Source organism: Equus quagga, chromosome 13 (assembly GCF_021613505.1).
Source record: "Equus quagga isolate Etosha38 chromosome 13, UCLA_HA_Equagga_1.0, whole genome shotgun sequence".
Lineage (NCBI taxonomy): Eukaryota > Metazoa > Chordata > Mammalia > Perissodactyla > Equidae > Equus > Equus quagga.
Genome location: NC_060279.1, coordinates 16,570,254 through 16,594,569, shown reverse-complemented (window position 1 = coordinate 16,594,569; position 24,316 = coordinate 16,570,254). Strand labels below are relative to the sequence as shown.

The 24,316-nt window shown below is 42.5% G+C and overlaps 1 long non-coding RNA gene across 1 annotated transcript; it reads right to left on the bottom strand.

The window, feature by feature from the left end:
• Positions 1–67: 67 nt before the first annotated feature.
• Positions 68–23,053, bottom strand: LOC124249432 (uncharacterized). Its single transcript, XR_006891392.1, has 5 exons — positions 22,976–23,053; positions 13,604–13,712; positions 8,533–8,730; positions 1,726–1,846; positions 68–299 (listed from the first exon to the last, which is right to left on the bottom strand). It is a non-coding gene; the product is annotated as an uncharacterized LOC124249432 (long non-coding RNA).
• Positions 23,054–24,316: the final 1,263 nt, after the last annotated feature.

Genomic DNA, 24,316 nt, shown 5'->3' with positions numbered 1-24,316 from the left:
AAAATGCACACATTTTTAAAGAGTTGCAATCATGGTACACACACAACTTTGTATCCTGTTTCTAAAATTAAGTATTTTACCTAAGCTACAGATAACAAAACTTAAGCTTTGGAGTTCATCCTTGTCCTGCAAATAGCACTAGGCTCTGATTTCCAGGAGCAACACAAGGCAGGGAGGAGAAAAAGAACATGTCAACTACAGAATTGCCTTTATTCTAGGTTGTGCTTGGCTTCTTTCAGACCCTGGGCCAGCGGGCATGGACTTTGTATACGGCAGTGACTTGCAAGGCGGGCTTAGATCTGTAACAAGAAAAACATGTAAGGTACCTATGAAAAGAGTTTGATTCATCCTCTCTCTCTTCTAAAAGTAGAACGAAAAACAAACAAGCGAAAAATCACTCACCAGCATAGATAGGTGCTTTCATTATTAAACGGAGACTCTGGAGTTAAAGGGCCCTGGAATTTCAAGGTGCTCCACTGCCTCCTTGCTTCGAGAAAACTACTCGAACTCACTAAGTCTCAGTTTCCTTATTTGTGTGATGAGGATAATAGCAGTGCCTGCCTCATAGTGGTGCTATAAAATTTAAATAAAATTATGATAGGAAGTTCTTAGCATAGTGCCTGGTGCGTAATAAGTGCATAGTAAATGATGGTTATTTTAGTTTTTATTCATAAGCTGACGGACCTACCAGCATTCCTCAGGAAACTAATTAACCACTGTTAAATGAGTAAATCTCTGATGTTCTCACACTATGGAAAGCTCTACATAAAAGTTGCCTGAGTGAAGAGCGGCTTGAACACAAATTAATGCCTGCTCTCAGTGTCACCTGTTCCTTCCCTGTCTGTTTGAGGCTTGTTTGTTAACCACGGTGGCATCACGTTATATGCGGCACATCTCTCCTGATTGGTGGACACATAGGATCAAGTCTTGCTGATCCTTAGTTTCATTTGCTCTGGTAAAAGACTGCTTGTCTCCAAAATTCCTCTCTAAACTGGGTGAAAACCCTACCTATCATTTTCAGTGATGCGATAATAGCCCCACAGACTGAAATATTCTTTATCTATATTAAGGATAGAGTAATCGATCAAATCTGAAATGTGTGCACACACCACAGAGTCTCCCCTTAGAATGGTCCTTGTTCCTTTAACATGGCTAGGTCAGTTTTCCATAAAATAAGTGTATTTTGAGATAGAGCTTGTGTGATGCAGTCTCTGCTTCAGCAGGGGGGAGAAAAAGGATGTTCCTTCCTTCTGCTTGGTTCATTCATTAAACGAACACTTACAGAGCAATTCCTGAGAGCCAGGCACGGTCCTGTGCAATACAGATAAAGGGATGCAGAGCACGGCCTCAGGAATCTCATAGCTGAGTGAGGGAGACCGATGCAAATTCAATAAACTCCGTTTACATGTGCTCAGTGCTATTTTCGGAGCTAGTATAAAGTACAAAGACAACCCAGTTGAGAATGCTATTAACTTATTTCACCAAATTTAATATGCCATCAATTACAAGATGCACCCCAATTTCAGAAATAATGTCTTAGATCAGGTTCTCTAGAAATAGACCCTGTCACCAACATTCATGGGCAAGTGATTTGTTAAGAAATAGCCGCAGCTAACATTTTGTGGCCTTGTTTTTACTTGGTACATATGACACCCACTCACCATTCATTCATTCATTTACTCATTTTTCCAACAATTATTTACTGAGCTCTCTCAAGGAACTTACCTTCTACTGGGAAAATAGACAATGAACCAATAAAGCAAAAAATAAAATGTCAGGTGGTGATGAGTTCCATGGTAAAGACAAAGCAGGGTGACATGATAGCAAGCAACATTTAAGCCGAAACCTGAATGACAAGAAGAAGACAGCTTTGTGAGGATCTAAGGAAAAAACTGATCCGGCAGAAGGAAGAGCTGGTGCAAAGTCTTTCTGCAAACTTGCAAAAGAAAATTTAAATTTCTTTAAAATATAAGTGCCTTTTAACCAGCCAATCCACTTCTAAGACTGCGCGTGTAAGTAAACAGGTATATATAAATAGGTTTATATATATGCGGATGATTGCACTGCTGTTTTTAGTAGCAAATGACTGTAAACAATCTAATTGTCCATCAACAGGACTTTGCTAAATATTCATGGTGCTTTCATAAACTGGAGCATCTTATAGCTGCTAAAAAATGAGGTGGATTTCTCTCTGTGCACCGATGTGGAACGATCACTAAGACATGTTTGTTCACCAAAATAGAGTTGTATTAATACACACATCTTGTAGACTGCCTTTTTAAGTAATACCTGAGAAACACTTTTCCGTGTTCTGGAATGCTCTTCTGTAATGTCACGTGGAATGCTGCTTGGTTTCCTTACCTTGGATGGACCATGGTTTATTTCATCAGCCCCTGTTGTTCATCATTTGGGTTGTCTCCAGTAGTTTTCTCTTATCAAAACTTTGTCATAGCAAAGCTTTGTATACATCCATGACTATGATTAGATCCTTAGAATATATTTCTAGAAGTGACATTGTGACATTTCTGGGCCAAAGGATGGCTTCAGGTTTATGACATATATTGTCAAATTGTCCTCAGGAAAATCACAACTAGTTAACTACATTCTACCAGCAACGTGTAAGTGTGCCAGTTTCTTCACATCTTATCAATGCTGATAGATTTTAGGAAAAGGTTACAATTTGACTAGCCACAAGTAACATTTCACTGTTTTAATTTGCACTTCCTTGATTGTTAATGAGGCCAAGCATTTTTAACAGACTGTTGACTACTTCTTTTTTTGTGAATCATTTGCCGTTTGTCAATTTTTAATTGGAATTCTACCCTTTTCTTATTTATTTGTAAGAACTATTTATATGCTAGAGGCATGAAAATTTGATTTGTCATTTACTTATAAATTTTTTTCCTGATTTGTCCCTTGCTTTTAAATATAGCTTATATTTAATTTTTAAAATATACATGTCACACATTTTTGAGAAGTTGATTCTGAGGTATTTTATATTTTTTTAAAATTTCTACCATAAATGGCACATTTTTCATTACATTTTTGAATTTGCTACTGCTAGGACAAGGTATTAAAATATGTATATTTATTTTCTAACCAACCATATCTTTTATATTATTTTCTTTTCCAATAGACTCTCCTTGGTTTGTGGTGTAGACAATCACATCATCGGTGAACAATAATTTTCATCCTCCTTTCTTCTACCCACTCTCCTCTTTTTATTTCATGGCCTAGAACCTCCTTCTCACCGTTGAAATAGCATCAAGATGGCGACCTGCTTACATTCTTTCCAGCCTTTGATGTGAAGGCCCCTATTTTTTCACTGTTGCCCGTGGTGTTGACTCTAGGGTGTGCATTCACGTTCCAACATTTATTGAAGTAGTATACCATATCCAGTTTACTAGGAGTTCTGGGGAAGAATGTTTACTAAATTTTAAATCAAATTCCTGTTGGCATCTGTCAAAATGACCCTATAGCTTCAGCTTGTTTTGCTTCTTACTGTCAAATTACACAGCTCCGCCCATAGTTCTAATCCAAGACCCCTCGTGACTTTTATTTCTTAAGCTTCTCGTGAATGTTTTTACTTCTAAATTTTTTAGCACTGGTATTCACCATAACTTTTCACCCTAATTGTCATCAAAGATAAAATAAACAGAAGAAAATCTAACCTTCCAGTGGATACCAACAAATTAAGTGCTCTCTAGCTACAAGATTAGAGCAATCTCCCAGAGAATAATCTTACAAGTCAATAACCTAAGTATGTTATTTTATCCTGTGCATGGTTGACCTTCTAGATATATCTGATTTCCTTTTGACATTGAAAAGTATTAGCTTGCTCTCCTTTCTCTATCCTGTGCTCCTTTTAAAAGAAATCTTCTGTAATCCCACTGTAGTTTCACTCAGTATTTATTCAGCGTAAACATTTTGAGCACCTGCTGTTTATCATACTATGATGGAATCTGGGGAAACAGGTGACATAAACACAGTCCTTCCTCTCCAAAATTCTGTCCATTATTGGAGGTTGGGGCCCACAAGGGGAGCTCAGGTACGTAGACAAGAAAATCACAGTAACAAAGGGGTATGGTAAGTTCTTCAATAAAGGTATGAAGAATATATCTAGGAGGTATGGAGGGGTGCAGAATTCTGCCCTGGGGTGTCTGGCAGAGGGATCAGGGACCACGTCCCTGAATGCTGCCACTCAGTTGAGTGGATGTCACTTGAGATGACTGGCTTACCTGCTACTCCACAAATGCTAGAAGGATAGCTATCCTTTGGCCCTCATAGCACTGAAATAATCCTCCCCATTGTTTTTTAATAAAGCCAAACCATAGTGACTTCATAAGTAGGCTGATCGTAAATCCCAGTTTATCCAGGGTTGTCCCACTTTGCACGTATTGTCCCCGCGTAATTGTTACGCAGTGCTCCCTTTCATTCTCAGAAGTGCCCCAGCTTGGACAAGCAAAGACAAGGCACTCGGCTACTCCTCTTCTTCCCAACCCTCACCAATCAAATTTCAGTCAAACAAAACTTCACAGAGGAACTGAACGTTCAAGGTAGATAATAATTATTAGTAGCAACTTTTCTTTTATTTCAAATTAAATCATACTTCTATTTTTATAAATGTAATATATTATAAAAGGTAAATAGACTGCAGGGCTTATAATAAAAAAAACAATCCCTCGCCTCAGTCCTCTCTGCCCTGTTTTCTGCCCCAGGAGCAATCTGTTCTAACTCTTAGCGATTACTTCTTACATTTACCACCGTGTTTCTAAATAATATGCTATTTCTTGATTTTAGCAATTCATATCTTCTGTTGACTTGTGTTATGGAATGAATTGTGTCCCCTAAAATTTACATGTTGACGTCCCAGCTGCCAATGGGACTGTACTTAGAGACAGGGCCTTCATGCAAGTAATTTAATTAAGGTTAAATGAGGTCATAAGGCTGGGGCCCCATCTTACAGGATTAATGTCCTTATAAGAGGAAGAGAGGCCAGAGCAGTCAATCGGAGCACGCTCAGAGGAGAGGCCATGTGAGGACACAGTGGCAAGGTTGCTGTCCTCAGGCCAAGCAGGAATTGGATTGGCCCACACCTTGATCTGGGACTTCCCAGTCTCCAGGACTGTGAGAAGGGCATGCCTGTTGTTTAAGCCAATCAGTCTGTGGTATTTTGTTACGGCAGCCCAAGCGCACTAAGACAACTTCCTACTGTGAAGAAGAGACCTTAGCTTCTCCTACAAGCTCCCTCCACACACACACACCACACACACCACACAAACACACACCCCACACACACACCACACACACACCTCACACACACCTCACATACACTTCACATACACCTCACACACACCACACACACACCTCACATATACATACCACACACACACCTCACACACACCTCACACACACCACACACACACACACCACACACACCTTACATACACCTCACACACACTCACATAGCACACATACTTCACACACTTCACACACCTCACATACACCTCACACACACTCACACACACCCCTAACACACGTGGCCCTGAAGAAGACTTATGCCACCACCGTCCTCACATGAAGGGCTTTATGGTCATCAGCTGGCTTCCTCCGCCCTGGTGAAGCCAGTTCATGTGGCCATTTAAGTTCTCTTCGGGACTCCTTAAGCTCAGCTTCTGTAGATAAAATATCTTTATGATGCGGATTCACTGCCCCTTTCATCCAGTAACACTCTGAGAGAGGCAGTGAAAGCGATTTTTAAAACTGTATGGGGCACTGTTCAAATATAAGCACTGTTGTTGTTATCAATAGTAACATAGTGAAAACCTGCATAAAACTTTTCAATAATGTCATCGAGATACTACTCTCAGGACCTTTAGTCATTAGATCTCAGGCTGCATTTCCAACTCTACAGCATTCAGCTAAGGAAATGCTCTCAGTCCTGGTCTCCAGGTCACACGGCAGGAAGGACTCGCTCCATGTGTTAAATGAACGGATGAGCAGGTCCACCGAAGGCCTGATTCCTGCTAGCTTACCCTTCTCATACTGCAGTGGCCACATAAATTCTGAATGGCACCAGGTTTTACCTTTTTACATATTTTAAGGCATTATATTCCCATGGGAACAGTAGATTTCTTCTCAAGCGAAGAAATTAAATGCCCCGCAAACTCAGTATAATCCTAACTTCAGAACTTTTCAGCAGTAGAGGCATTACAGAATATTATTTTGCTGAACTACGTCAATGTTACATGGATACAAATGACTTTTTTACTAAATTCATTCATTCATTCAGAAAATATTTATTGAGTACCTCCTACATTCCAGGCACTAAAAGTAGTGGATAAAAGTAATAGCTAACATTTATAGAGTGCTTACTATATTCTATATTGTTACATAAATTAACTCATTTAATTCTCACCATAATCATACGAGAGAGCTACTATCATGATTCCCATGTTACAGATGAGAAAATGGAGGCACAGAGTCAATAAGTAACTTGATTAGTCTATACCAGTGGTTCTCAAGCAGGGGTGAATTTGCCCTCACCCTACCCTCAAGGGACAGTTGGTAATGTCTCATGACTGGTGGTAATGGGCAGCCGTAAAGCCTAGGGATGCTGCTAAACATCCTGCAATGCGCAGAATGGCCCCACAAGAAAGAATAACCCAGTCTAAAATATCCATAGTATTGCTATTAAGAAGCCTGCATCTACACCAATCAGAATATAGCATTCTTCTGGCAACTGCTTTTGGGCCAGTGATGGACACATGACTTATTCTGGCCTAATCAGACTAAAGGAGAGGGCTTTGAAGACAGTCTACTTTCATTCATTCTCTCCTGCTGCATATGAATAAGAAGCGCATAGCTTGATATCCAGTGACAGCCATGTTGTTATATAGAAAAGAACCAACCTTCGAATGAAGCTGATGCTGAGGACAGCAGAATGGAAGGACAGAAATATCCCCTGTCCTTAATGACATTACTGAGTAGTACTGAATCATTTCTCTCCTGGAACCTAAGCCATCTCTGGGCTTCAAGTTGTGTGAAGCAATATATTCATATTGTTTAAGCCTGTTTGAATGAGCATTTTCTATTTCAGGGAGCTGAAAGTGTCATAACCAACACATTTTGCTAATTACAGGCAATATCTTGGTAAATTCAGCAAAGTCTCTTTCACACGGTCAGATTCCTCATCAGAAATTCGCACTTCTCCCTTCTGGCTGAACTCTGTCTTAGGAGGAGATTCAGAGACAACTTCTTCAGCTTGGTTCTCCTTTCTGAATGAACACACACAACGTAGAGACTTTGTGGAGTCAGTTGATAAGCAGTTAGAGTCCAATGCCATGTGCCAGGGAAGAAGGAGGGGAAGGCCAAAGAAGGAAGTGACAATCTAGGTGGAAACATGGAATACTATCCACATGGATAAAACAGAAATGAGTTGAACTCTGTGGTAAGGAAAACCCAACCTGTCTATTGGAATTTAGAAAATGGAAAGGATGAGCTGGCATGATTGGGAGTGAAGGCCATTCCCAGCGACCCCAGATGACTTGCAATGACGTGTTGAAGGAATTGATGAAGGTGATCTTTAAACATTGTTCCAGCCTAACACTCTACCCTTGGAAACTAAAGGAGATGGCAACCTGAACTGTTTGGTATCCATATTGCCTCCTATGAACTCTGATGGTGGCAATTTCCATTGTGTATTCTGGAAGCCACAACCTTGTTATTGTACAAGTACCTGCATGAGGTAGCACAGATAGGTCTCCCCCTTTTATGTCATTAGGCATATCTGTGAGAAGGCGAGTAGAGAAGGGAGACAGAAGCTTGACTTTAGAAGCCTGAGAATGCCATAAATAAAGTATGTTGGATGACTTTCTTGAACATTTATACCACATTAGAGAGTGTTCTGGAGTCTATACAGATAGGCATCACTTTTTTCTTAAATTCTTAGTTTAGTTTCTGAGCCCCGGAAAATGAATCATTTCAACATAAGCTACCAAAAATAATAGGTGTCTTTATGGCACCTAGTACTTGTCACAACCTTATTTGTGCTTTCCCACAGAATCTCAATGAATGCCAATTCCTGTCATCCTGGATTGGACCATAAGAGGCCAGTAAGTGTACATCTCCCCCAGATGGGTTACCTTCCTTCAAAATTCTCCAACACGCACAGGAAAAACCCTAAAACAGCAGAGAAACCAGGCAAGAGTTTCCAATATTCTGTTTCCCAGCTCCCAAGAGAACATAGAAAGAAAGATGGAGTCAGAAGCGGGTTGGGTAATTGGGTGCCAGAGGCTCTGAAAAGTCTAGGTGACATCACATGTGCCCTCAAACACTGCCTGACTTTTAGTTTCCCTCTGAAAAACTGTCTCATAGCCCGCAGACTCTTCTCCTTAGTGAAATGTTTAGCAAATCTCCCAAGTTTCCTGTTTTTGCCTTCTCCCCTGCCCCGATGGCTCAAATTAGATCTGATCTGATAGTTCTTTGTGATGGTATCCAAGAAGGGTGAACTTTGCTGACGCCCATACTCACTGCTTCTGCTGAAGGTCAGACACATGATCCAGGCCTCGCCTGCTGAGCCATGCTGGTGGCCCGTGGCTCGTGCACATTCGTTTCGCAACCGGTTTCTGTGTTGCCACACAGGCTCTTTTCCTCTGAGGACTGAAGAGAAACTGACTTGCCTGAAGACTCCTCTTTCCAGCAGAGAGAATCTCACCTGTATTTTTCAAACTGCAGATCGGGAACCATTAGAGAATCCCGAAACAAATTTAATGACTTGCAATCAACATTTTAAAAATGCAATAAAGTAGAACGGAGCTGAGAAGAGAAGATAAAACACTACAGTGCCCCGTATGTAATAAGTATTATTTGGCGGAACTGTTATTTCAGTTATACAAGTTCAACAATATGAAGTGCACATTATGTCATGATGTAAAATGCATTTCTTACCGTAGGCTTGCAACCAACATAATTTGAAAGCTACTGAAATGTTAAATTGAAGTTTGATTCTATTATCTCCAAAAATCTCGTTGTTGGGGGAGGTGACAAGCCTATCATTTATTTAGGGAACCGGAGAGAAGTGCTTTCAGTTACTCATTGCATAAACCCGGTGACTCCAAGAACCTATATGTCTCATAGGAAGTCTGCTCCATACGCTCTCCAGGAAAATGCCCCATAATTCAGCCAGCTTCCTCTTCTTCATTCCTTCCTCCGCCTTAGTGGAACCCTCAAGAGGAGGAGGCATCAGAACTGCCGAGGCAGATGGGAAGGTCAGAGCAAAGTCCACGGCCCTGCGATGACATCCACTGAAAAAACATTTACTGTAGCCTCTGCCTCCCAAGTTGGAAAAGGGCAACCATTCCATAATAGGGCTGGAGCAAGCTGTTTGTGCAGGAAGGGCGGCAGAAACTTCAGCCACTGTTTGGACATCATTTTTCTTCCTGCTTCAGATGGGTTTTTATTGTGGTAAAATGTAAACGACACAAAATTTACCATTTTAACTGATTTTGATTGTGCAGCTCAGTGGCATTAAGCACATTTACATTGTTGTGCAACCATCACCACCATGCATCTCCAGAACTTTTTTATCATCTCAGACAGAAACTCTATGCCCATTAAATAACAACTCTCAGCTCGCCCCTCCCTCCACCCCGGCAACCACCATTCTACTTTCTGTTCCTACGAATTTGACTGCTCTAGGTACTTCATATAAGTGGAATTATAATATTCATTCTTTTGAAACTGCTTATTTCACTTAGCATGTTTTCAAGGTTCATTCATGTTGTAGTATACGGCAGAATTCCATTCCCTTTTAAGCTGAATAGTATTGCATTGTATGTACACATTCAGATGTTTTTTAAATAAATTCTTGTGCTTCTCCCCTGGTGTTGACTATGTGGTGCTCATCTTGGACCAGCAGCAGAAGGAAGATGCTATGAAGCTATTATTGCCCATAAAAGACCTGGAGACAGTGGATCAAAAATCCCGCAGCCAAAACTCTCTGGTGGCTGACCACTCTGCCTCTCTTTTGCTGACTCTGGAAGTTTTAAAAGGTTAGAACAATATGATTTTTTTTCTTAGAATCCCGAACTTCAAAATCTTGTGTGCCTCTGGAGAGTTACTACAGGTACAGCAAGCTCATAGTGATACTCAGAAGAAACAGCGCAAGTCTCTTTCTTTGTCGTCTCATCCCAGGGGCAATGTCCAGGAAATGCCTCCTGAAGATAGCTCACTGAGACCTTAAAACGATCAAAATTACTTCTTAGAGTCCACCAAATAACACTAGCTTGTTGAATACCTACTAAGATGGGCAACACCAAGCTGAGTACTATGATGGATACAAAAGAGACATGACATGACCCTTCCCTTTGTTAAAGCCAGCCCCAATGAACGTATACAGGGTGATACACAAGCATGGGCTTAGTTTTCCAACACATGGGGGTCAAGCAGTGGATGGTCCATCAAGGGAAATCTCTACATGTTAACTTTTAATATATGACAGTAGCACATTTCCTCCGCAAGTCACCCCTCATCTTTGTCCCTAGAGCAGAGATTAAGTCTCTTCTCACTTCTTCCTCATTGTGTATTCTTTGTCAATCAATTTCTTTAAGAATTAAAATATTCCTTTGAAGATTTCCTTAATTTCCTTGCTTTAAACGGCGGGGAAACCAAGAGCCAGATGAGGCTCAAAGCAAAAAATAGTCACTGCACACAAAAATAAAAACAACCCCACTTGAAACTAATCAGTGCTTAAGAGGAAAGCAAGGTCAACACAAACATTTCCTCCATTTCCAACATGAGAGAAATTCCTCCCAGCTTTTTGGTCATGCTCATTTCTGTTCATTTTCTGGTTCATTTCATGTGACTTCCCCTGGGTCTTCTTTGGATTGTTTGAATCAGAAATGACAGCCAGTGAACCCACTTTCAGTCAAGCACTGCGTGAACCCTGCTGTTCTTAGAAATTCTGGAGTCGCTTTGGAAGAGGGAACGAAGCACATGCTTCACCAGAAGGAGAACGAGGACCTCCTTCTTTTGAAAAGTTTTAGTGTCAGCTGAAAGATGCTGAAGGATACTTGGCTGGCCCAAATGTTCTGAGGAGTACACACCCTTGGTTAGGAAAGACCTCTCCTCACACAGGAGGACATTTTCTCCAATGCATCTGCCCTCCAGGCTTGAATCCCAGTCATATGTTTGGAAGCCTGTGTATCCCTTAGCTATATTCCAACCTAGGTGGGCCCTGAGAAAGTGTGTCTTTAGCGTGTGTTCAGCACCCATCAAAGCTGCATAAACTCGAGTGCTTGTGAAAAGTGCAGATTTTGAAACTCCACTGAAGGCTTAACGACTCTGAAACTCGGAGGTGGGGCCCAGGACTGGACCTTCTTTAACATTCCCAGGGTGCCTTTCTTTTTCCCTTAATCTGTCAGCCACTGAAAGGGCAGAAGGACTTCAGCCAGCTCGGACTTGGGAACAATATTGGGCAGCAGAGCATCCCTTCTAGCAAGCAAGAGTGATGGCCAGGAAGGGCCAGTGGAAGCAGTGACCAGTGGCCTTTGGCTATAAAAGAGCCTTGGGTAAATGCCAGAGCTGGAAGCAAAGTCAGCCTCCAAAAATCGCAGCCTGATTATATCTCTGCCTAGAGATCCACTGGCTTTTAATTCTCAAACTTAATATGAAAACCAGATTTCTTCTCACACTCAACACCCCTTCAATATCCATCCCCCTCCCAGCACCTCTTATCCAAACTCAACTTTACCCAAAGTGATCACATGGAAAGTTTAGTCCATAAGAGAAGGGATGTGGAGTTGCTGGGGAGCCCTTGGTTGCCATGGGAACCCCGCCTGCTGCAGCATCTGAATGGGTTTCTGTTTGTTGACATCCAGTTCTTTGGGGCAGGCCCTGGCATTGGCAGGGCCCTGGGCACCACATCCTGTGTCTCCCGTTTCCGGCATCCGGCCCAGTGGCATCCACCCCAACAGGTCTCCTGGTAGCAGGCAGGGTGTCCGGGACTGAATGCTTCCTCCTGACCTCTTGTCCGGCTGCTGCCGCCCTCCCCAGCTGGGAAGGGAAGGGAAGCAGAGGGTGTTTCCCAACTCTTTGAAGAGAGAGCCCTTGTTTTCTTTTGCATTTTATTCTTTCTTCTCTTGTCATCCAAACATGAACCATTGGCCATTTGCCTGTCTCCCTGCTGGCCAGCTGTCCTTGCCATTCTCAGTTCTGAATTTCTGTTTATCTCATAGGGACTCCAGAGTTTGCTTCCACCTAGTTTGGTAGACTGGCTGAGCTACTGTCTCTAGTTTGTTCTCTAAAGTTTTGCCTCCAGCAACTAATTAGAAAGGCTGGAACGATGGCCATCCGAATGATCCAGGGAGACAATCAATGGCGTTAGCCTATTTGAAAGGTTGATTAGACCCCGGTTAGGAATGACCAAGGCCTCTAGTTGACTGGCTCATGCTGTACATGGAGTTTATGCCACCATGCTGCAGGCTACTATGCTCACATACCAGTTCCTCCAACTGCCAACTGTTTCCACATCTGTGGGCCTTTACCCCGGCTCCTTGTTCTGCTTGGAAAGTCCTTGCTGCCCACTTTCACTTTGGCCTACCCAGTCCTGATGTACCAGCCCCAGCTTTCCTCCCCAACTATATGTCATGCATCTCCCATTTCATATCCACCTTGCACCAGACACAGAGGCCTTTCTGTAGTTACTAAAACAAACTTGGCCATTTTCTGCTTCAGGACCTTTGTACATCTAGACCCCCTGTCTAAAATGTTCTTACCTGGCTTCCCATGGTTAATTACTTCTTATCTTTCAGGTCCTACCTAACATCAGCCCCTCAGCGAGGCCTTTCTTCATCATTCTAATATGCCCCCTCCTTGTTCTCTATCTCAGCACCCTTCTCGTTTCTGCCTAGCCTATCACACTTTGTAGTATTTGTTCACTTTTTATTGTCTGACTTCTGACTAAACTGCGAGGGCCAATGAGTCAAGGACTTTTTATGCTTTCATCAGCTCTGAAGTTGGAATGCTTTATCACACTGCCTGGTGCAGGGTACTCCTTAAATATTTATTGAATGAATGAAAGAGTGGTTCATTTCTACCCATCCTTCCAAATTCCACCTGGAAGTCTGTGGCCTCCTGTCTAAATCTTTCCTGACTATCCCCCCCAGCCTCAGCTCCCAGGTCTGGGTGGGGTGTCTGCCCTGAGTGCTCCTCTGCACCCTGAGCCTACCTCTCTGTGCTGCCTTATGGTGCCTGCCAGTGTGTCCCTTTCTTCGAGCAAATGGTGAGCTTTGTAAGGGCAGGATTGTAACTCATTTCTGTATCCATAGGATCTAGAAAAATATCCAACACATAGAGATTGCCTGACTTGACCAATGTTGGTTCAATGACTGAATGAATAAGTAATTTCAGAGAGGTATAGAAAACTCAGGGTGGGGCTACTACAAAAAGAGACAGAGATGAGTTTCAGAAGAACAGTCTTGTACAATTTGGTCCTCATGTTTCCTGGCCCTTCATTTTGTGTGATGATATTCCAGTAACTCAGGCAAGCAATGATTTGGTGAGTTTTTAAAGATAAATTAAACAAAGGAGTCCCAACTCTTACCAGTGAAATGGTCCTAACATTACAGGATTTTATGATGTTCATTCCCAAATCTTGAAACACTGGATGGGGGTTGAATTTTGGATATCTCTTTGGGCCTCAGTTTCCTCATCTGTAATGAGAAGGATAGATAAGAACATCTCTAAACTGTCTTCCAGCTCTAACATTTTATGATTAAAAAAACAACCAAGGAAACTAACATTGACCTTTGAAGGCTTTGAAAAATTCCCAGTGTCTTGGGAGCTCACTGAGGGTGCTCTAAGGCTGAAGGTTCTCATTGGGAACCTCAGCTCTGGGCATCTCAGGTTTGTTTCTCTCCCTCAGAGCAGACAAGAGTCACCCTCTTTCCCACATAATCAAGTGGATCATGTCTCAAAAGATTGTGGAAAAGGAGCAGAATGTGGGACCAAGGGCATGAAGAGGAGAAGATAGAGTCTCAGGACATGATGTGGCCCCATCAGTCCAGCAAGAAGACATCCTGAGGAGGCCAGGGGGGAGTGGCTACTTCAGAGAGTCCTTGAGGTGAGTGGGGCTGGGAGGGAGGGAGAGGACCTGGAGGGTGGAGAAAATGTGGACTAAAGCTAAAATGAGTTGAGAGGAAGGAATATTGAGACAAAGAAAGAAAGAAGAGGGGAAGCATAACAGGCAGTGAGTAAAATGTAGCAGAAACATCATGAGCCCAGCAGTCAGACTTCATGTTTAGCTCAGGTTGACCACTAATGAGCTGTGCGAACCTGAGCAAATCTCTTGACGTCTCTGGCCTCCATCTCTGAATCTGTAAAAATGGAACTAGAGGCTGGCCCCGTGGCCAAGTGGTTAAGTTCGCGTGCTCCGCTGCAGGCGGCCCAGTGTTTCGTTGGTTCGAATCCTGGGCATGGACATGGCACCGCTCATCAAACCACGCTGAGGCAGTGTCCCACATGCCACAACTAGAAGGACCCACAATGAAGAATATACAGCTATGTACCGGGGGGCTTTGGGGAGAAAAAGGAAAAAATAAAATCTTAAAAAAAAATAAAGAAAATAAAAAATAAAAAAATAAAATAAATAAAAATGGAACTAATAACACCCTTCTCACAACACGGGGCTATTTTTCAGACTAACCTAGCTTAAGGACATGAAAGTGCTTGAAAAGAATTTTTTTTTAATGAATAAAAGCAGAAATGATTAGGTCAAAAGGGTAAAGAGCAATTATGGAATAATACAGAAAAAAAAAAAAAAATGCTACCACATTAAAGAAATACTACCAGGAATTTATAACTTGCAAGGAAACGGATCTAAGAGGTCAGGGAAAGGATTTTTCCCCCCAAAGGCTTGGTCATATTTTTCCAATTGTTTAAAAGAGAAAAATTAATAAATGTTATCTTTATTTTACCCAAAGGTGACTTACAGGAACTGAAAGGGTTGGGCAGGGACAAGGGGTTGATGGATCAAAACAGTCCTTTGACGGAGCTACATCCCAGGTAATTATAGTCCTGGAAAGGCTCCCCAAACGCAGAGTCCTGGGCTGAGCTGCCCCTCAGTCATTCACATTCCCAGCCAGGGCAACAGAAAAACCAACCAACCAACAGAACCCGGATCCAGAGCTTCAGAGGGCAGCTAGGGGGATGTGGCTCAAGTAATGGATTTTGAAAGAGGTGGAATAAGCTCATCACCAGATAAGAATAGAAATTTAAAGACAAGACAGTGAGAAATAAGAGCAGACAGGTGCTCTTATGTGTTCTCATTTTAGTTAAGGTTCAAATCTAAATCCTTCCACAGGTAAATGGGTCAGACTTATAAAGCTGGCCAAGTGCATCTTCAGAGCCCCTTCCTCCACAGGGTGCAACTTCCATGCCTGGCCCTTGTCTAGTCTAGTATCCTGACACCTAGGATGTCCCACTTTGCTCCAAGGCCCTGTGCTAGGTCTGCCTGACTTTCCTTTCTGCTACAGCATCTCCATCAGTCTCCATGTTGTTGGCAGGCCCCTTGAACTTCTACTGTCCAGCCCCCCATCTCTTTGGATTGAGTCTTGCTAAGTCATCCAAGCCAAGCATTAGCCAAGCCTTGTTTATATGCAAACTTGTTTATATGGCGGAGAGCCAGAAGCAGCCAGCCCTTCAGGGACAGTTCTTAAGATTTCTCTCTGGGGTCTGAACTTTTTCTGTAATGAACCAGACAGCAAATATTTAGGCTTTACAGGCCATATGGTTTCTGTTGCAACTACTCAACTCTGCTGTTTACAAAAACAGCCTTATACAATATGTAAATGAATGGGCATGGCTATGTTTTAACAAAACTTTATTTGTGGATCTGAAACTTAAATTTCCATATAATTTTCAAGTATCATGAAACGTTATTCTTCTTTTGATTTTTTCCAATAATGTAACATGTAAAAACCATTCTCAGCTAGTGGGCCATACAAAAACAGGCAACGTGTTAGATTCAGCCCATGGGCGTGGCTTTTAGAAGTCTGCTCCATAGCTGCATGGCCACAGATGGCTTTTGAGTACTCGAGATGTGGCCAGTCTGAATTGAGACGTGCTGAAGTATAAAATACACCCGGATTTCCACAACTTAGTACAAAAAAGAATATAAAATATCTCACTAATTTTGTACTGATTACATGTTGAAATTATAGTATTTCAGATACATTGGGTTGAATCAAATTTATTCTTAATTTTACCCGTTCCTTTTCACTTTTTGAAATATGGCTACTAGAATATCTACACTTCCATGTGTGGCTCGCATTATGCCTGTTGGACAGCGATGCTCTAGAGGCCGTGCTTGGGCCTTGACTGAATGAACTCATGGGCTAAGAGAGCACCGTGGAGAAAATCAGGTCCAGCTCTCTCATTTTACGAATGATGGTCTCAAAGGTGAAGTGCTTCCCCAAAATCTCCGAGCTGGTTGGACAAGACCCCTGGTCTTCTTGCACAGTCAGCCTGTGCATTTCTGTTCCCCATTCTGACCCAGGCAAGGGGTGCTGGTGTTGAGCAGGGGGCAGGCATTGACCCCACAACTCACGGAAAGTAAGCACCTTTCTATTCTGTCAGCCCCGGCTGTTGGGGTAACTCCCTCACCACCTTTCTCCTTTACCATTTCCAACTTTTTCTCAAAGTCTGATCCCAGGACTGCTGATCAGAATCCTACAAGGGCATTTTTAAAAACACAGGTTATGGGTCTCACCCCCAGAGATGTTGAATTAGTGGGTATGAGGTGGGACCTGTGAGTCTGCATTTTGACGAGAAGCCTCTTAGGTGACTTGTGCACAATAACCTCTGAGTTCTGCTGCTCCTGGAGTGACTCTGGAATCCTGGTCTCTATGACACAGGAGAATTTCTTTTATATGGTAGGAAAATAGAATAGAAATTAAGATGGGTTGAAAGTCCTTATTTGCAAGCACCATAATTTCCTCAAAAGAAAGTATTCACATAGGTACCTTGACTGCAGCAGGAACTATTAGATAATCATGATTTCTTTTTCTTCTTTCCACAACCTCAGGTCTCCCTAAAAACAACATTTATTGATCAGAAAGGCAGCTCTTAGTCTTTGAATTGCTTGCAGATTGTGCCATTCAGTATTCTGTACAGCATCAGATGCATGTGGGGGCACAATATATTTTGAAAAATGTTAATCAAAATATTCACAGTGTAAGTGCAGGGAATGAAGGTTTAGCCAGCACTCACCAGAGCTGTTGCCATGACTGACAGTTCCACATTCCAGCATGAGTCAGAAATTCAGGCCAACACACTGCAGACTTTAAATATTGGGAGAGATGAATTAGGATGCTCAATTTCTTTTGCCACAAAAATATCTTTAACTTTGGGATTTTGATGGTAGTAATGGCACAAGAGACAAATGAGAAACGCTCTGGAAGATATATAATTTGAAAGAGTGCCCAGTGCAATCTTCATTTTGTGTGTAAGGTAGAGTGTTTTCAGATTAAAGTTAAGCAAAGTGATGCATTCATGCCTTGAACCAATATGTGAGTATCTAAGGAAATAGCTACAGACTCTGCCCTCAAGTAGCTACAATCTAGGAGAAATATGAGATATTTAGTGTAAATAAAATCCAATAGACAAAGTAAAGAGTACCACACGAAGGATCTAAGGGTATATAGTTCTGTAGTTATTCCACACTAGAGGGAATCACTTCCATCCGAGGGGCATCAAACAAGGCTTCGAGGAGGCAGTAATCTTTGAGCCAGTCACGGAGTGCACATTTGGGCTATGAGGAGATGAAGAAGAGGTGGGGAAAAAGGAAGGGCATTTCAATTTTAAGTGTGGTGGGAAACAGAAGGCAGTCAGGGAACAGCCTAGAACTGTTGGTTCTCTTGGAGCACCGGATCTGGAAGGGAGGTGGGAGATGGCTGCCTTCCAAAAACATTGAAAACATGACTTTTTGGCCTGGAAAAATGAGGTCTTACAGCATGAGATAATAAATCAAAAGAAAATCAAGAGTTTCTATGAGGGGAAATTGGAATTTACAAATCTTGGAGTATTAGAATTAAGGACTGCTCTTTAAAGATTAAAGACAGAAGCATCAGTTCAAATGAGAGAAAGCACACAGTACACGCTGACCCGATTAAAGCCATTTACTCGAGATGTTGTGCAAGCAGAAGATTTAGATTCAAGAGGAATTTAATTAACTTATAAACAACAAGACTGTCACGGTTGTTGAAAGAACTGAACAATGTGCTGGGGAGTTCAACTCTGATCTTATGTGGTTAACCTTGCAAAGAGTATGATTCTCCCTAAAAAACCTCGGCCCCAGAGCATAATTGGTTAAAAGTTTGGATTTGGGCCTCAGACAGATCTGGGGTCAAGTCCTTTTATGTAGCCTGCAAGATATGGGACCTTGGGCAAATTATGCTGTTTCTCCAAGTTCCAGATTGTAAAATGGTGATAATGACGTCCATCCTACAGGATTGTTATGAGAACAGCCATATAAATAAGAAAATGCTTAAGAAGTGCTTAACAGCATGCCAGTACTGTATAGTAGATGTGGGCTGCTACAGTTATTGCCTGAGTAGAATGGACCATGGGCCCAATTTGGGGAGACGTTTCCTATGGTCTGAATTTAGGGTTCCAAAGGAGTTAGTAAATATGTCCAAGCTTGTCTTCATAAGGGGTCTAGTAGGTATGTGTATTGTATGTAATGTGCTCAGCAACACACCCAAGGGTTGCCACTATGTGCTCTTATAGTGTTAGTGGCCTGGATCACATGCGAATTTGATTTTAGGTATCTAAAATCTTCAACCATTGAGCTCAAAATCCACACAAGACTGATCCTGCCTTGTGCCCGGGGCTGGGCTGAGACTTTGAGGTTTTAGAGGGCGAGAGCTCTCTCATTAGCTGTGGGAGTGTCAGCACCAGGCTCAAAAAGTATGGCCTGAGTGAGTGTGATATTGAGCCTGGATTGAAATAACAGGGAGCCTTGACTGGCCTGGGAGAAAAGAGAAAGTTGAAATTGCTTGTGGGGGGAAAACATCAAAGCACACAGTGCTCAGGAGTCAAGGAAAACCAGGAGAGTCATGGGTCCATAGGACACATGGCAAAAATTGGAGGACACAATGACCCTATGGCCAAGCTGAATGCAAAGCTGAATTGCATAACCAAAAATTGACTCAGAGCTGGCCTGTGGGGAACAGTCCTGAGTACCTCTAAAGAAACATGGTAGACAGCAACAAAAGTCAACCACTATGACTCAGTAGGGCTGGAGCCAGTCTTCCTTCCCCTTCTAAGAGCTCTTCTGTCACAAGTTAGATGATGTCCAAGGAAATCTGTTGTAATGGTACAATGAGACTGTCCATGGCAACGTGAAGTTGGGGCCCCTCAGGACTCTCCTGGGGCCCCTGTGAGCTCATTTCTCAGAACAGCATCCATCCTCCCTGGATGAGTTTCCCCACAAGGACCTCTGTCGCCAGTCCTTGGGGACCACCTCCAAAGAGACCCTTCCCTCCCTAGTGCTCCCATCAAAGACAGCTCCCTTCTCCCACCTTCCTCTAAAACCTAACCCAGCTCTCCTCAGAGGCTTCCTCCCCAAGCCTCCCCTGAGTTTACATATCTCAATTCTTTTGAAAAGAAACACCAGCACTCAGGAACAGTCAAGACTTAAAAGAAATCAGATAGAGTCAGAGAGAAGTGTGACCTTGGGTAGTGACAATCATAATCACAACTTTCAGTGTTCCTCAAGCATTAGAGCCCAGGTCTCTGCAGCCCCTTACCGAGGCCATGGCCCCAGAGAGGGTGGAAGGGCTGATGACAGGCTTTAGCGTCCCTCCTGGCAACCTGAGAGTGCATGGGAAGAGAGAGAAGCATTTTACACTTTTGTATTTCTTTGCCGCATCCCTTATTTTCCTTCTACTCCTGCCTCTTGTGCCTGCCCATCTCCCTACACCCAGCCCTCTGCCTGTAAAACTTTTCCCAATAACAAGAGAACTTCCAGAATGAAGTAGGAATAGGAAAGGAGTGAAATGTAATAGGAAGGTCTTCTCGGAGCTGAGATGTCCTAGGGGTACGATGAAATATTTGGGGTTAGTAGAAATTTTTTTTCTTTTAAATACTTTTGAACATTGGCACTAAAAATGAAACCCAAACTCATCGCTTCTTCTTAACTTTCCTCCTGCCCCTTTGTGCCAAACATTCGATAACAGGCATAAGGCACACCTTGTTTTACTGCACTTCACTTTATTGTGCTTCAGAGATATTGCGTTTTTTACATATTGAAGGTTTGTGGCAACCCTGTGTCGAGCAATTCCATTGGCACCATTTTGCCAATAGCATTTGCTCACTTCATGTCTCTGTGTCACATCTTGGTGCCTCTCACAATAGTGCAAACTTTTTCATTATTATTATATTTGTTCCGGTGCTCTGTGATCAGCGATCTTTGATGTTACTGTTGTAATTGTTTTGAGGTGCCACAAACCGCACCCACGTAAGATGGTGAACTTGATTGATAAATGTTTGTCTTCTGACTGCTCCATCAACTGGCTGTTCCCCCATGTCTCTCCCTCTCCCTGGGCCTCCCTATTCCCTAAGACATAACACTATTGAAATTAGGCCAATTAATAAGCGTCCAATGGCCTCTAAGTGCTCAAGTAAAAGGAAGAGTCGCATGTCTCTCAATTTAAATCAAAAGCTAGAAATGATTAAGCTTAGTGAGGAAGGCATGTCGAAAGCTCAGGTGGGTCAAAAGCTAGGCCTCATGCACCAGACAGTCAGTCAAGTTATGAATGCAAAGGAAACATTCTTAAAGGAAATTAAAAGTGCTACTCCAGTGAACACACGAATGATAAGAGAGCAAAACAGCCTTATTTGCTGATATGGAGAAAATTTTAGTGTTCTGGACAGAAGATCAAACCAGCCACAACATTCCCTTAAGCCAAAGCCTAATCCAGAGCAAGGCGCTAACTCTCTTCAATTCTCTGAAGGCTGAGAGAGGGGAGGAAGCTGCAGAAGAAAAGTCTGAAGCTGGCAGAGGTTGATTCATGACGTTTAAGGAAGGAAGCCGTCTCCATAACATAAAAGTGCAAGGTGAAGCAGCAAGTGCTCATGTAGAAGCTGCACAAGATATCCAGAAGATCCAGCTGAGATCATTAATGACCAGGTTACACTAAACAACAGATTTTCAATGGAGACAAAACAGTCTTCTCTTGGAAGAAGGTGCTGTCTAGGACTTTCATAGTTAGAGAGGAGAAGTCAATGCCTGGCTTCAAAGCTTCAAAGCACAGGCCGACTTTCTTGTTAGGGGCTAACGCAGCTGGTGACTTGAAGTGAAGTCAGTGCCCATTTACCATTCTGAAAATGCTAGGGCCCTTAAGAATTGTGCTAAATCTACTCTGCCTGTGCTCTGTAAATGGAACAACAAAGCCTGGTGATAGCACATCTATTTACAACACTGTCTTACTGAATATTTTAAACCTGCTGTTGAGGTCTACCGCTCAGAAAAAAAAAGATTCCTTTCAAGATATTACTGCTCCTTGACAATGTATGTACTTAGTCACCCAAGAGCTCTGAGGGAGATGTACAATGAGATTAATGCTCTTTTCATGCCTCTTTTCACAGCCTTCATCAGTCCATGGATCAAGGAGTAATTTTGACTTTCTAGTCTTATTATCTGAGAAATACATTTCATAAGGCTATAGCTGCCATAGGTAGTGATACCTCTGTTGGATCTGGGCAAGGTAAATTGAAAACCTTCTGGAAAGGATTTACTATTCTTGAGATGGAATCTACTCCTGGTGAAGATTGTTGAAATGAAAACAAAGGACTTAGAATATGACATAAACTTAGTTGATAAAGCAGTGACAAGGTTTGAGAGGATTGACTCCAATTTTGAAAGAAGTTCTACTGTGAGTAAAATGCTATCAAACAGCATTGCACGCTACAGAGAAATCATTGCTGAAAGGAAGAGTCAACTGATGTGGTAAATTTCATTGCTGTCTTATTTTAAGAAATTGCCACAGTCACCCCAGCCTTCAGAAACCACCACCCTGATCAGTCAGCAGCCATCAACATCGAGGTAAGACCTTCCACCAACAAAAAGATTACAACCCGCCGAAGGCTCAGATAACGGGGTAGCAATTTTTAGAAAGAAAGTATGTTTTTAACTAAGGTATGTTCATTTTTCTGAGACATAATGCTATTGCACACTTAACAGACTACAGTATAGTGTAAACATCACTTTTATATGCACTAGGAAACCAAAAGATTTGTGTGACCCACTTTATTGCCATATTTGCTTTATTGTGGTGGTTTGGAACCCAACCCGCAATATCTCCAAGGTATGCCTGTAACTAATACTCTTTGAGCACTTACTATGTGCTAGGCACTATTCTAGATTCTAGTCAGATAGAGATAAATCAGAGAAAGTTCTTGCCCCTGAGGAGCTCATAATCGAAGAAACTTCCAACTATATTTATCATTTATTCACATGTGTCTTAGAGACTTACTCAGTTTTTCCCAAACATGGTAGATAGGCCAACAAGAGATGATTTTGCCGGGACACAAAAGGAGGCAGGAAAGGTGGTGGCTACAGTGGAACTGTAGGTTTTACCAGCAATGGGAGGGGGGGCAGAAGGCAGGAAGCAATTCCAGGCAAAGGAGGGGGCACTGTGGTTTCTCTTCAGGCTTTGGGGCCATTGGTTACCCCTGCACATATTGTTACACACACCCATGCCCAAGGCCTCTTCGCTCACCATCTGGGTTTCCAAGTAGGACTAGGTCAGAAGGAGTCTACGGGGGCAGAACATCCCGCCCTGCTGTGCTGCTCTGAGGTCCAGGCTCATGGAAATGACTAAGGCAGAGCTGCAGTCTCAGATTATCCCGCAGCTCCCACTGAGGCAGGGAAGCACGGAGACACAGAGCAGGCCCCGGGCGCTGAGGCACTGACCTGAATTCCAGTCTTGAACCCATCATTCATGGTGTAACCTTAAGTCACTTGACCTCTCTGAGCCTCAGTTTTCTCAGCTGTAAAATAGAGACAGAGTAGCTAAATCTTTGGGTTATCATGAGAATGAAATAATTGATTCATGCATCGCACATAGTTAATCTTCAGCGAGTGATGGCTGGCATCAGATAGTACATCAGGGACCCAGAAATTCAACTAAATGGACCCAAGCATTCAACTAATTTCAAATATCAGAAAATATTTTCATTATCTGAATCAGATGGTTATGCCCTCATCTGAATAACTAGCTCCTTGTTTGGAATATTATCTAGGGATCTTCAGAAAATGAAATAAAATATCTTTGTAAGGATTTTTCTAGACTGGAATTCAGCAGGGAGTGGATGAGGAGCCCATTTTCTATCACAACATTACCAAACATCACCAGGTAACTCGATATATTGAAGACTAGATTTTGGAGATTGCCTCAGAGGCCTTATTCAAGAAGAAGTTTGTTGGGCAAAAGTCACTTTGATAATTTTGCTTAGGAATGGACTCTCAGTAACCAATCTTAGCAGGGAAAACAGTTTAATAATTTTTTCAGTCTTTCCAACACTATACTCTAGCGAGCAGGAACTCTAAATCCATGAACGCTGCGAATGCTAACACTATGACTACGAATTATTATGATAGCTAACATTCAATGAGAGCTTGCTAAGTGCCGGGCCTGGCCCTGTAGTAAGTGTTTTACACGTGTTACTCATGCAGTCATCAGAAACAACTCTGAGAGGGGTGCCACTATTAGCCCTATGTGACAAACAAGGAACCAAGCACAGAGACATGGAGAAACTCACCCTGGGTCTCCCAGCTCCTTAGTGGGGGCTGGGACTCCAATCCAAGCAGCCTGGCCACTGTGCCTGTGTAACTGCCTCCAATAGATAGAGTGCCTCATCGTCCTCACAAACTTAGCACATTGAGCCGAATATTCCTTTCTTAGGGAAACATTATAAACCGTTTCATTTTTCTCACTGAGGAGCTTGTTTTCAGAAATTGATTATATTTATGGCTACACGTAAGGTATTAAAAATTAAGAACATTGTTTTCTTGGTTTCATGCTGTCATTTTATTTTTGTGTGTGTGAGGAAGATTGGCCCTGAGCTAACATCTGTTACCAATCTCCGTCTTTTTGGCTGAAGAAAATTGTCGCTGAGCTAACATCTGTGCCAATTTTCCTCTATTTTATGTGGGATGCTGCCACAGCGGGGCTTGACCAGCAGTGCTAGGTCCGCGCATGGGATCCGGGCCTGTAAACCCTGGGCGGCGGAAGCAGAGTGTATGAACTTAACC